Source organism: Cryptomeria japonica, chromosome 9 (assembly GCF_030272615.1).
Source record: "Cryptomeria japonica chromosome 9, Sugi_1.0, whole genome shotgun sequence".
Lineage (NCBI taxonomy): Eukaryota > Viridiplantae > Streptophyta > Pinopsida > Cupressales > Cupressaceae > Cryptomeria > Cryptomeria japonica.
Window position 1 is genome coordinate 455480936 of NC_081413.1, and position 13647 is coordinate 455494582.

A 13647-nucleotide genomic window follows, 5' to 3' on the forward strand; every position below is an offset into this window, starting at 1 on the left:
ATCTTCCTTTCTACAACACCATTTTGCTATGGTGTCCTCAGAGCTAAGTATTGCCTTCTAATTCCATGTTTTTCACAATAGCCTTCAAATTCATTTGATGTAAACTCTCCACCCTGGTCTGATCTTAGGCATTTTAACCTGCACCCACTTTCTTTTTCCACCATCTTCCTAAATATTTTGAATCTTTCAAATGCTTGTGACTTATCTTGTAGGAAGGTGACCCATGTCATTCTTGAGTAGTCATTAATAAAGAGAAAAAAGTATCTTTCTCCCACAAGTGCTCTTGTCCTAGTTGGACCACACAAATCTGTATGCACAATTTCAAGTGGTCTTGAGATGTTGTGCTCTTTTGTCCTGAAGCTTACCTTAGTTTTCTTACCTTTCACACATTCATCATAAAATGTGCTTACCGGTTTGATGATGGGTGGAATGTATCTCACACACCCCTTTCTACTTACTGCAACTAGGTTATCAAAGTTTATGTGGCCTAATCTTCGGTGCCACAGCCAACTGTCATCTACTTGTCCTAACATACATTGGGACTCATAGCATTCCTTTAGATTATAAAAATTTCCATCTATTCTCTTTCCTTCTACCACAACTTGACTGGTACTCTTTCTTTATTTGGCAACTGATTGAGTCAAAGGCGAATTTGTAACCTTTGTCACACATCTGGCTCACACTCAACAAATTGTGCTTAAGGCCTTCCACATAATATACATCACGTGTCTTCAATTTTCCATCAATAATTAGAGTGTCATTTTCCTTTATTTTAATGGAAGAGTTGTCTCCAAACCTTACTAAACAACCATTCTAGTCTTCAAGTTTAATGAATTTCCTTTAGTCACCAGTCATGTGGTTTGAGAAACCACTATCTACAACCCATAGATTTTTCCTTTCAGCATGTAAGGCAGTCTATACTATGAGACTTGATTCTGCCTTTTCTTTTTCTTTCTCAACCCATACTGGTTTGGTTTCCTTCTTCTTATGAGCTGCTATATTGTGCTCAGATTCAGTTATCAGTTCTTGATCAGGATTTGTCTTCTTCTGCTTGATCTTCCATTTTTTACACAACTTTCTATCTCTCCAAACTCTTGACAATTATAGCATTTTACATCTCCATACAACAGAACATCCTTAAAATTATTTTGGGGTACTGGTTTATTCTTCCTACATTCAAAACTCTTATGACCATATCTATTGCACTGATTGTAGACAACATTCATATCACAGAGTGCATTAAATGGATTTCTACTTTCATAACTCATAGGGGGCTTATTGATTAATCTACAGTCAAACATTTTATGCCCAAATTTGTTACACCGGTAACAGTAACTATGAAAGTTTGAAACATACCGGTTAGGTTGCCTTGGTCCTGAATGGGACTACCTCATCAGGGGTCTTCCCTTCATGTTTTTGAATCTGGTGAAACCTTCATGATCAACCCTTGCATTTCTCCTTGGATTTGCATGTTGATATAAGAAGTGTGGCCTCCAGTTCATTGTTGTATACCGTGTGATTGGCAATTTCCAATAGCATCTGCATATGTCTTTTCTCCGGTATCCTTGTCTATAGTGAATGTCTTTTTTTCTTCACCTTCAAAAGAAGAGGTGAACTTTATTTCTTTGCCAGATTTATCTTTGTGGGTTGACATTTGACCTACTTCAAAGCCTAAATCACCAATGTCTTTCGATTGCTTTTGTTTGCTCAGCATCTTGTCTAAGGCCTCAATGTTGCCTTCATATTTGCTCCTTATTTTTATTTCTTCCTTACTTTCTGAGCTTCACTATCTCTGCTTCTAACTCTTGATGCTCCTTTTCCTTCTTTATCAGATCAGAGGATGTAGCTTCACATATCCTCTTAGTTTCTTCTAGCTATAATTTCAAGTTAGATATAACTTGATTGGACTCATCCATGGATTTATTCAAGAGATCTTGTTCATCTACTGCAACAAGCTTGACCTTTTTGAGTTCTCTTCTTGTTTTTCTCAATTCCTCAAGAGCACTAATAAGTTCACCTTCCAAGTCCACCTCAGCCTCAATATCCTCCTATTCCTCATCTTCATCAACTGGTTCACCAAGTGCCATGAAGAGATTGAATTTTTTGTCATTCTAATGATAATAATCTTTTGATGCATTTTCTTTATTTCTTGCATCATCCTCAATAATATATAGACTGTTCTAATTCTGGTAGCCTCTCCTTCCTTGCTGGTAGTCATTTCTTCATCTATCTTTGCCTATAGATTTTCGGAACTCTCTTGACTCATCTCCAGACTCATCTCCACCGGTTTCTTTATGAGGATAATTAGCAGCAAAGTGTCCAACCTTCCCATAGTTGAAACATTTAAGTGGTAGCTTTCCTTTATACTGATCAGATCCTCTTTTGAGCTTCCTGACAAAGTTTGCTACTTCTACATCAAAATCTTCACTAGATTCTTTATGAGTAGCTGCTTCTTTCCCCTTTTTGGTGATGTTGAATTTTGCTTCTTTCCTTAAGGAAGTATCACCGGTTGTTCTCATCGCATAGGCTTTCAATGAGTCTAATAACTCATCCATTGTAAAGTTCTTCAGGTCCTTGGCATCTTCTATGGAAGACACCTTAGTATCATACTTGGGTGTGAGACATCTAAGTACCCTCTTGACAAGAGTCTCATCTACAATCTCTTCACCAAGTCCTCTAATGGTGTTCACAGTTTCATCAAATCTGTGATGATAGTCTACAACCTTTTCATCAACTTTCATCTTGACTCTTTCAAGTTGACCCCTTAGTGCTTACAACTTGGCCTCTTTGACTTTTGCATCCCTTCAAACAAGCTTTGCAATTTATCCCAGGTCTCCTTTGCTAAAACACAATGCATGACTTTGACAAACTCATTATCAAACAACCCACTTAAGATATCATGTTTGGCCTTTGCATTGTTCTCATATTCCTTTTTGGCATCCAAATTAGTGGGAGGAACACTAGGAATAACATAACCATTCTTGACAGACATCCACACATCAAAACCTAGAGAGGAAATGTAGGTCTCCATTTCTATACTCTAGAAGGCATAATTACAACCATCAAACATGGGGGCTTTTGAGGAAGCAGACTCATTTCTTGTCATTGTGTTCAAAGTCCAGAATATACCCAAAGTTTAATGAAACTGGGAACCTGGGCTTCGATACCCCTTGTTGACCATAGAGTACCACTAAGAGGGGGGTGAATCAGTGGTTCCTAAACTTTTTGACTTTCAAAGCAACTTCAGAATACTAGTTAACAACTTAAGCATGAAGGAAATCCAAAGAGATCAATCACACAAATACAACTCACACCACCAGATGTACGAGAAAAACCCAAAGTGGGAAAAACCTCGGTGAGAAAAGGTACTAGAGACTACTGCTCCAATCCAGCCTCACAAGTAAAACACTGAATTACAAATATTTAGGGCACCAACCCAAGGAGCACCAACCCCTGCACCAAGCTCCAACTTGGTGATGTATATTGAAATACAATTTAGATATAGTTAAGGCTTCTTATTGCAAATTAATTCTACAACTCTTGATTGACTATCCTATTGTCGGTTGATAGTCTTTTCTCCTCCACTGAATCTCACACTACCGGTTATGAGATTACACTCTCTAATTCTTAACCTCTATTATCTCTCTCTCTCTCTTTGTCTCACAACACACTATGTCACACTTGGATGTTGTCTACTCTACCACACCTTGCTGGTTATGCTTAACTATAAAACTATAGTTATATCGGTACTCAATCACTGTCGGTTAAACCCTCTTGCCAGTTTGATTGCTCACTTACTCTGCAACTTTCTTAGAATAATTTATAAGGCTAACAATTTGTCTTTTCACTTAATCTATCTTTTCTCTTCTTCTTCTCTGCAGCATCATCTTTCTCTATCTTGAGCTCTTCTCTTTATCCCATGGTTTCTCGCCAAAAATAAATTCAAATTCAGAGCGGTTAGGGTTTTCTTTTCATGACACAATCTGCATGAGATCTGATCCAGTGTGTCTTGGGTCAATCACCTGTACTCTAGGGATGCATCTATACACATTTCCCATTACCCAATGCATACTTGCTAAAAAAAGCAATCACGTACAAGATTTCCTACTTTGAAATTTATCGACTCATAGAACACTCAGTTGTTTCCTTTTTGAGGTCTTCTTGTGATCGGATTTCCTTTGCATTGATCCAAGCGCCAACTGCTCCCTGATCTTCCTTTGTCATTCTTTCTTTCTCGAGCCACATCAGTCAACTACAATCCTATGATTTGTGGTTATTTCATTTATGTCGACTAGCTATTTCACCAATGATGTTGATGGTTGCTCTAACGGGTGCTTTGAAGTGTTTGTTGTGTTTAAAAATAAATAAATAAATTGTTGGGGATATTATAGTGGTATTAGAGTTGGTTTTCCTACCAGCCTATGAATTCAGAGTGATCAGAGTTCTCCATGAGTGACAAAGACATTCGTTACTATAACAGAGAACAAAGAAGACAACAATATCAAATTCTCGTAGTGCTAGTTGAAGAGAACTTTTCAGAGGTTTTGAGAAACAAAGAGAAAGTAGTTAATTCAGCTGATTTTATGGCCAATAGAACTACAAAATGCAATGAGGCTCCTCATGCTATAGTGGAAAGAAAGTTTGAAACCTTGATGGACATGATGTCCTAGTTGCTGACCAAACTTAATCAAAATTATGGTGGTACTCCTAATCAACCCACTAATGGACCTGAAGCTAACACTTATAATAACCTTGGAGGAAATGGAAACTAGAGTAACTATAGGAGCAACAATGGAGGAACACCTGGAGGGTCAGTTTCAAGACCTTTGCAACCCGTCTTCCAACCCAAGCAGGTTCCTCAAGTTTAACTTGACATACTAACAGTGGATGAAATAAGGAATACTTACATGGAGTATTCTTCCCTTCCTGTTGAGATCTGGAATATCCTCACTCTGGACCAGTTCATGAATAAAAAAATGAAGAGATGTAAAAGATATGATAACCGCCCTCATGCTCTGAGAAACTATCAACAAGCTCTTGGAAAGGTAACTCTAGCACATTTTGATGGGAGTGATAAGTGTTCCGCTAGAGCTTGGGTGCAAAAGTTGGACAATTATTTGTCCTTGAGACCAACGTCAGAAGAAGAAAAATCAATATTTGAGGTTGTGCATGATGAACCACTTAATGCTTTTTATGGAGCTAGTGATGGTGTTCAATGAACTCATGTGCTTCCAAAGGAAGAGAAAATGAAGAGTGAAGAAGATACTATCATTGATATTATAGAACCAATTATGATAGATCAACCACAAGAAGGTGTGAATTCTTTTGGTTCCCCACTAATTGAGTCTAGCATTGTTTCATCACCTTCATCTCATCTTGGCAAGGAGTCAAACCATATTTTGGTATTTGTTGATTATGATGATTTTCACAATTAGCTAAAAATGATGGTGAGACACCTTTTGAAGAGGAGGTACATGAGACCTGGGGCAGCTATGGAATCACTGCTGAAAGGTATGACAAAGATTTTGATTTTGGTATTCATCATAGCAACAGTTCACTTTCTTTAGAAAATTAGTTTGTGGTTTCCAATGATAGCCCATTATTTGAGATGGGTATAGAGAAAACATATGACAATCCACTCTTTGAGTGTGAAGATGGAACATCACTGGGTTCTAACATTGCTCTTGATGGGAATAGAAATGTGTGGAAATTAAGAGAAGATTCAAGATTTAAGTTGGATGATACTTGGAGCTATGGTGAGCACTTTTTAACTAAACAAAGGAATCAACCCCTTAGAACTTGGGATTTGGGTGTGATGGCACCTAGTGATGACAAGGAACCTATGTGGGATGAATTTACCTTTGACCCCGATGAGGCTTAAAAAATAGATTGTGTTGTAGAGTTAGAGGACCATATGGTTCCTGATGGTGGAAAGTTTAAAGAGGATCTAAAATGCAAATATGGTTTACCTATTCATGAAGTTGGTGGTAAGAAAAAACTTGAAGATTGAGTAGAATCTGATCCTCTTCATGATATTGAGCAATTGTAGCTAGTTGGTGGAGTTAGACAATAGTCTTGGAGCAGCTATGGGGGTAGCGATTGCAAGAAACAAAGTTCTAATTTTTTTCTTACTGCCTATACACCATCACTGCATTCTTATGAGTGGGATGGTCAATTCAAAGTGTTTGTTGAAAAATAAATGCAATCTCTATCCCAATTTGATCACACATATAGTTTGATTGAAGAACTCTATCGACAAGGACAAATGGATGAGAAACATAAAGGGGTTAGGGATGAAGATACTCTCCCTAATATACAACTTATCAAAGACTCTTTGGAAATATTAAAATCAGATTACATAGATTTGATTGAAGATTGAGATTATGCCTTTGAACTTGCAAGGAAGACCACTAGTGCATTCCAATGGAAAGAGAGGAAAGTTGAAGAGTTTACCCTTGAGCTTGAGTCAATAAAGGACATGTTAGGAAATACTCAATTGGCTCTAATGGAGTTAGAAGATCAGTTTGTTGATTTCAAACTTGTCAAGGAGCAAGAGAATGCACAAAGAGCTGAAGAAATTGAGCAAGTTATTGGTGAGCTTGATAGTCTTCAAGAAAAGTTTGATCTTGAGAACTTCATAAGAAAAAAAAAGATTGCATGTGTAGATTCGGATCAACAAGATGGAAGTGAGCGAGAAGAAAGGGATGGCTTCCAAGTTATAGAAAGCCCTCTCTTTGTGATGGATGATTTCAACATCTTTGGCATCAAGATGTTGTCTAAACACAGTTTAGAATTCGTCCAAGGTTTCACTGCAACAACAAGGAGTGAAGATTTCAGATTTGTTACTCACGAAGTGGGGGAGAAAGGGCCAAAACATGGTGATTGCATGCTTGATAACCCATTTCTTTGGTTTAATAATAATAAGGCTTATACTAGTCTATTTTGGGAGTTGGATTTGAGGACAACACTTGTTCTAGACTCCAATGTTGTTGAAGCTTTCATGGTTAGGCTTCAAGGGTTTGTTAGAGGAGACATCAATTTCCTAAGTATTCTCTTGGTCCTTACTAGCACTTGGGGGTGTGTTGAGTTTTCTTTTTAGTATGTTGAAGATCACTCTCGATTGGGTATCTAGGCTCGAGATCGTCAACATAGTCTAATGAACCTTATTACATGTGGAAAGAAGGATCTTTGGAGGGATAAGGAACAAATTTTTATTCTTGATGGTGTTGTTCCCTTCTTTACCAACCATTTGATGGTTCCTTTTGCTCATCAACTAGTGGATTAGGGAGATATTTTGAGCAAAGGATGGTTCTATGTGGAGTTGGAGTCACTAGAGAGGATATTTCTAGCCTCGAATGTGAGCATATGTGTTGTTTTGGATGATGATTTCCTATGTTGCAGCAGTTGTTCATCTTCTTGGATGCTAATTTTCCTAAAATCGGATCTCAAGTTAATCATTTCAAAATTGGTGGGCTGCTGGTGTACTCTATTTCAGACTTCACAGTCTCCTGGTAGAATGGGTTTATGGTCTTAGATGAGAGGTATGGTGAGTTGGGGCAATTAGTATCTGTGTATGGGAAGTGTTCAAGCTCTAACTAGTGGTTATTCTTATGCCCTCTCTTCTTCTTATGGTTGGGACAACAAACCTTTGTTGTATTTGGTTCGCCATTTTGAGGTGGTTGCAGTGGGAACTATAAGAGATTTTAGAAGTCTCCATGGTTGTATCAGAATAATTCAATTGAGGCCTAGAAGATTCATGTGGAGTTATGAGAATGAGTTTGTTGAGCTCCTACAAAGGATTGTTTTCCTCCTTGCAGGAAGATTTGGAGAAGTCACATTTACAGTCATGGCTCTGCTTGACACCTTGGGGAGATATGTTGTGGAGTTTGATTGTGAGTTGAGTAGACATTATTTCCTATTGCCCAGGATTGTGATAGACGGTGGCATTGTTGATATTGATTACTCAGAGCTTTATGGGCATGAGATGTTGCATGATATTGATTTCAGTCCTTCAAGATTTTTCAGTCTAACCATCATGCATGGTAACATTTTGGAGTTACTACGGAGGTTAGTGCAGTTGTGGCATGATGTTTTCACTGGTGTGATCAGAGTGGTGCAACATTAGCATGGTGGGTTCTGCCTGAGATGAACATGGGACCTTGGGATCATACTTGCTTTGTGTGGATCGGTCTAAAATTCTTTGGAGTTGTGGTGGCATTGCTTGAGGAAAAGCAATTTTGGGAAGGGCGGACTATAATGTCCCCTTTTCCACTCTAGTTTGTTTTGGGGATCGTTATCCCATTCTGGAGACTTGTGGGCTAGTCAGAAGTAGAAATTAGGGCATTTTTTAAGGCTTGCATGTTGAAATTTGTCAATTTTGGTTTTGGATTCCTTCTGGGTTTTCAGAAAGCTTTGTAGTGAGGGTACATGCATAGCAAGTTATGGAGTTTGATTGACTTATTATTTTTAGTAAGTGGAGGTAGAAGGAGTTGAGTTCTCAAGGTTTTTCTGGGTTTTTTGTGAGCTCTATAATGGTATAACATGCAAACCAATTTGAGGACCTTTTCGAGACTTACTATTTTTAGTAAGTTTGGCAGCTACTTGGAAACACTTACTATTTTTGGTAGTGCTATTTTTGGTAGGGGTTTTCTAGCTCAACGTAGTGGCTATTTCTAGCAGTATTATTTTGAGGAGGATCCCATGTTCACTCAGATGACTATTTTTAGCAGTTCAGTTTTGGTGATTTCCAGCATTTTAGTCCTCGGCTCATTTTGGCAATAATCCATATTTGAGAAGAAAGTAATTTTAATATATATTAATACCTTAGCATGAGGTTTTAATATTTTGTTGTACGACTTAGGAAGGGAGAAGTATTATTTTTTATTTCCTAAGTCAAGTTGTGCCAAGGATTAGTGTATTTTATGTTTTAAAATATTATTATTTTATAACTTGGTGACCTTCGAAAAGTGTGACTAGGAGACATGGAGATGGGGCGTCAAAGTTCAAATGTATTATTATTATTTTATACACCTTAAATTATCTCTAAAAGTTTGATTTAAGGGGGAGGGTTTCATGAAATGAAATGAAAGTGAAATAAGGAGAATTTGGTGCCATTTGAATTTGAATTTAAGCCTTCAAAATATATAAATGAGAGTGTTGGGCTACTCATTTTGCATCTCAGATAATTTACACCATTATGTTGTTGGATTGACTCTAGACAATATTTGAGCATGAATACCTCCTAGGGGTTTTGACAGACTTCAAGTGTGAGACATCACTCCTAGCTATGGTTGGATCTCTTGAATGCATGGTTCGATTTTTGTGGGTATTGTATTGTTTGAAAGATGACCTTTAGGCAATTTCTACCTCAGAAAGGTGAGTTTTTTGGTGTGGTGTGTGATTTTTCAAGGATTTTATACCATCTTGTTGGTTGTAGCCTCCTTGTTGGCCATATTTTCTTGATGTGTGTGTTGTTGGGCATGTTTTGTGTGTTGTGTGGGCGATTGGTGGTGTGTGTTAGTGTTTGCTTGCTTCTTTGGGTGTTGTGCAAGTCACCAGTGTTGATGAAGCTTAGTTGGAGAGTTATTCATTATGTTTGTTGTGGTTTGTGGTGGCTATTGTGGAGTTGCAGCAGACTATTTTCTGTAACAACAATTTGGTAGAGTGGTTTCTCATATCTTGCATTGTACTTCTCTCATAGTTTAGTTATGTATTTTCTTATATCTTCTTATTCTCTTCCATCACTTGATATTTATTGTAAAGCTAAATGGTAATACCATTAGTTATTTTAGTTTTCTTTCCTCTATGTAATTCTCATTGCACAAGTGGAAGAGGCTGGCCTAGCCACCTTCAATAATTGTAATTTTTGTTTGTAACTATTGAATAAGAGGTTGAGTCGATTGTAATGATGTCCTTCCACTAAATAAGAGATAGAGTTGATAATATTTTTCATTTCTAGTCCTCTCACTGCATAAGTGGTAGATTGATTGTTATTTTTCAGTGTTTGGTTTGTTCCTAACAAATTGTCGCTAGGAAGTTTCTAAATTTCCATCTCTCGCTGAATAAGCTAAAGGGGCTGGCTTGTCGCCCAAATTTGAAATAAATTTCAGTTTTCATGTGTTTGATGATCCCCTCAACACCATATTCTCTCACCTTTCTAGATTGGGCTCTCAGTGATCAAAAGGTGGAAAGGGTTACTTTCAGCAGCATTAAGATTATGGTGCAGGAGCACCTAGTTGAGTAAAATCTCTCCTTTTTGTGTATTTCATGCTTTCATGTTTGTAATGTCTTGTGTTAGGCTTATGATGTTGTTTGAGGTTTTTGTGTGCCTTTTCAAGTGGTTTTTGTGCTCAAGAGGTCAAGTTTTGCCTTTCAGGATTTGAGTTGACAATTTTGGGTTTCTAGGCCAAAAAGGGCAAAAATGTGTAAAATTGCCTAAAAGGTCTAGAAATGCTTTCCAAAGAATTGAAAAATTATTTATAATTTTTTTTAATAATGTCTTAGGTGTTTAGATAAGTTGATGAGGTTAGGTTGTCAAAAATGTCTTTTGGAGCAAAAAAATGTTGTCATTTGGGCTTAAAAAGTTGTCATATTGGACTTTTTGTGAAAAAGAAAGCCCAATATACCCTATGTCTATACTAGGCTTGATAACTAACTTGAAGGACTATAAAAGGCCTCCCTTTTCCTTCAAAAAGGTTGGTGATTGTATTGACTAAGGTTTTCTAATATAAAAAAGATGAAATTTTGGCTTTTAGTATGTTTTCCTCTCTTTTAGAGCAGCAGTTCATACTGTAGCACATCTGGTCCATACTGTACCTTTTGGGGAGTGATCATATTGGTTTCCAAATTATCTTCAAGTGATCATTGTATTGGTTTTCCATTTGCAAGTTGGTTAAACAAAATTCTTTCATTTTAGTGTGTTCACTGCCCTGTCAAGGGTTTGGGGTTTCAAAATGCAGCAACTTGACTAATCCAGGCCTAGGCTCCCACCAAATGGATTTGGTCAAGTTGGTTTGTGTATGTAAAATGTATATATGTTTCTTTTTGTGCCAGAACTATGTTTGGAGGATGGATTTGAGTGAATACTAGGCAAGTATGGATTACTCGACTAGTATCATGGACAAAAACTCAAAATTTGCACCCAAAAATAATTGGAGTGAACAAATGTGTAAGACGGAGGTCTGAATATGTTTCCAAGGGAGTTGAGAGTCACCTTGGTATGTTAGAGCAGGTTGTTTTCTATTAATCATTCTCAGTTTGATTGTATGACAATGAATTCACTGTTTTGTGAATTTAATGACATTAGGTGCAAAAATTACTTCAAGGGCCTATTCAAGCTTTGAAAACACTTTACAAGTATTGCCAAAGGAAATTTATAAGTGTTTGGAGGTTTCTTAATGCCATGGAGGAGTTTGGAATGAATTTCTAACACCTTAGAATGCAGTTATAACAGTGAGGTTGTTGTGACAGGGTTTTGTGACAGCCACTTACATGTTTAGTTTTCAGTTTGTATGCCATGTGTTTGGACTAATGCCTGCAGGATAGTAAGAGGAAGGTTGTATATGGTATGGCAGAAGGTTTATGTTAGTTTGGAATCTTGGTTAGTGGAGTTGTAATGACTTCCCAATGTGGTTTCTGTCTAAACCCTACCAAACCCTACTAAAATGCCTAAAATGGTGGATAGCCCCTAAACAACCTTCTCGGGAACTAAAACTACAGAAATCTTTGAGTTTTGACATTATTAACAACATCCAATACAACTCCTAAGGTGGAGTTGGCCATCATTGATTAGTGTGAGAAAAAATACACCAGATTAGGCCTACTCGGTCTAGTAACCTTTTAGGCATGTTTTATAAAAAATGCTTAACTTGATTGGAACAAGGTTAAGGAGACTTGCTAAGCTATTTGAAAGCCATTTGAAAACTTAGTAAGAACCATTGAAAATCCTTTGTAGCAGGATAAAATCCATTGTTGACTTAATCCTAGCATTGGTGGGTTTGAGTAACCTAGAGCAAGGCAAGGTTGAACCTTGAAACTATGAACAAAACTATGAATAGTCCTTAACCTCCTTCTTGGGACACTGGAGGAGGTCAATTATAGTCAGTAGACAACAAGGGTGGTGCAAGGTGAGCAGGGGTATGTTTGGAGTGGAGTGACTAGTTAAGGAAGGTAATGTGAGCTTGAGTAAGGAAGGAGTGACAACACATTGGGTGATTGTTTGAGGGGTGTATGAGGTGTTGCGCAACTAGAAATCCAAAATTGAAATTACAACCAGAAGGAGGACTCAAAACTTTGTCCTTCAGGACCAGTTGAGATTGTTTAAACCAATTAAGAACCATTGAGCAACTTCTCTCACAATCTCCCTATCATAGTGATATCAGAGCCTAAGAAAGATTCAGGAGAAAAGGATCATTAGAAGCAAACATGGTGACTAACACTAAGTTAGCCAAGAAGGTCGAAGACCAAGAAGAAGAAAATAGAGCACTTAGAGAGAGGTTGGACCAGCTAGCAATGAAACTAGCTGAAGTAGAAGTAAAAACTGAAGAATTCCATGATAAGGTTGGAGATCAGGGCAAAATGGTGGCAATAGAAGATGAGGTTCCCATACCTGACCCTGTTATTGAGCAAGAACCATTCTTGAAGGCTTTGAGAGATATGAGTGGTAAAACCTTAGAGGGAGTGGCTCTTTTTAGTGGAAAGATGGATCTAGATGCTCTTATAGAATGGATTGAAGGCCTAGAAAACCAGTTTGAATGTGATGGAATAACTGAAGCACAAAAGGTTAAAGTAGCAAAGTCAAGGTTCAGAGGGGCAGCCTTAACTTGGTGGAAGTTCATCCAAGAGGAAAGGGTGAAAGAAGGTAAGCAACCAATAGCCACCTGGAAAGAAATGGTGTCCAAAATTAGAGAAACCTATCTTCCTGAAGACTATGAAATTCAACTACATAGGAAAAGACAAAATTTGAGACAAAAAGACTTAGATGTCAATAGCTACACTGAGGAGTTTCAAAAATTGTGCATGAGATCCAAGGTAGTAGAGGATGAGAGTATAAAAGTGGCAAGGTATTTGAATGGATTGAGATGGAACATACAGGAAGAAGTGACTTTGTTATGCCCACAAACAGTACACAAGTGTTATCAACTAGCACTTAAAGTGGAAGAGAAAAGTAGGAGAAAGCAACGACAAAGCAACAGAGGAAGAGGTAGGGGTAGAGATGGTAAAGGCCATAGAGGAAGTTTTGGTGGAAGAGGAGATCAAAAATCCCAAGGAGAATCCAAACTTATTGAGCAAAGTGGGGATTCATATAGCAAGAGCAGCTATAGAGGAAGGGGATCTAGCAACCCAAGTAGAGGTAGATCTAGTGGACCAGGAAGGGGGTCCTACTTCTCCACCATGAAATACTACAACTGTCAGAAGTTGGGGCACCCTACCTACAGATGTCCAAAGAAACCCACCACATCATAGGGAGGTGAAAGAAGAGTGAATTATGTGCAAGAAAATGCAGCAAGTAGTAAGGCTCATGAAGTGAGCTTAGCATCAGAAGATGGGGAAAGTTTGATGATGAAAAGAGTCTTGATAAAAGAACCAATCAAGGAGGAACCTACTCAAAGAAGGTAATTATTCAGAATTAAGTGCAAGATCATGGGA